Genomic DNA, 1,250 nt, shown 5'->3' on the forward strand with positions numbered 1-1,250 from the left:
GGAAGTGCAGATGGCGCTATGTACTTCATGGCAAATATCCAGAAAAGGACCATTTGCTGGAAGCATTTGTTTATGAAATCTGCCTGAAGGTCCCATTTGTTGTTCTTTTTGTTGTTGAACTAATATTCATGATGAAGACAAGGAATTTCTCTCTCTATGGTAGAATAAGAACATTTTGAACTAGAGACAGTATGAACCCTTAATATACCAAAGGCAGAGTATCCTATACATCAAATCAATGAGAGGAAAAGGAAGGACATTTTCCATTATGACAAAAAGGTAATTGGCATTTTGATGCATTTAAATTTAAGCTAGTATTTATCTAATGACCAAACAAATAAAACTGATCCACATAGAGGCAGTTTATAAGCAGGTCTTATCAATATTTTTCCACTGCTGCCTTTTTCTTAGCATTTTATGGGGCCCGTGGAAAAGTCACATGCACACATATCCTTTACTTCTATTCCTCTGTGGCAATTGCATGGATTCGAGGGTAAAGGAAAAGAAAAAGAGAAGAGAAAAACACTAATTCTTACTTTGTTGCATTCTATATGTAATGGGGGTCTGACACCTGTGCAGCCTCCATCAGAGGCTGAGGAAATCTTTCCTTATGTAGGACACTGCAGAGATGACTGCTGGGAGAATTATGATGTTCTGTAAGGGAAGTGCCTTAGAGAGACTGTGGAACGTGTGTGGACATTCCGTAACTAGTTCTAGACATGGATAGCACCAAGGAAAGGACACTGGACTTAGTGGCAGAAAATCTGTGACTTTGGGTTCATTTCCTTGAGCCTTAATTTCCCATCTGTCAGATGGTGAAAACAACACTATCTACTTTGTAGCTTTTTTGTGAGGATCAAATAAGACAATGTATGTAAAACTCTTTGTACTGAGAAAAATGTTATATAAATTTAAGTATATTTGACAAATGAGCTCACTTAAAGACGGCTCACTTAAATGTGAGGGCATTCTTTTTATTTCTGAGGTTTGCTTTTGCTACACTATCAGAGGCAGCCATTCCAAATTTTGCCAGAATCATTCCACAAATCATGGTACTGCCTATAGATAAGCTAAAAAAGAAGACGAATATAGAAATTAGGAATTATTGAACCCCACAAATAAGACTGAGAATGAGTGATCAAAGAAGAAAAGGAAGAAAACCAAGACAGAGCCGTGCCATAAAACCCAAGGAGGAAGGAGTTTCTAGGACAGTGAGGTAGTTCATGTTAAACGCTACAGAGAAGTTAAGA

The sequence above is a fragment of the Trichosurus vulpecula genome, chromosome 1, assembly GCF_011100635.1.
Source record: "Trichosurus vulpecula isolate mTriVul1 chromosome 1, mTriVul1.pri, whole genome shotgun sequence".
Lineage (NCBI taxonomy): Eukaryota > Metazoa > Chordata > Mammalia > Diprotodontia > Phalangeridae > Trichosurus > Trichosurus vulpecula.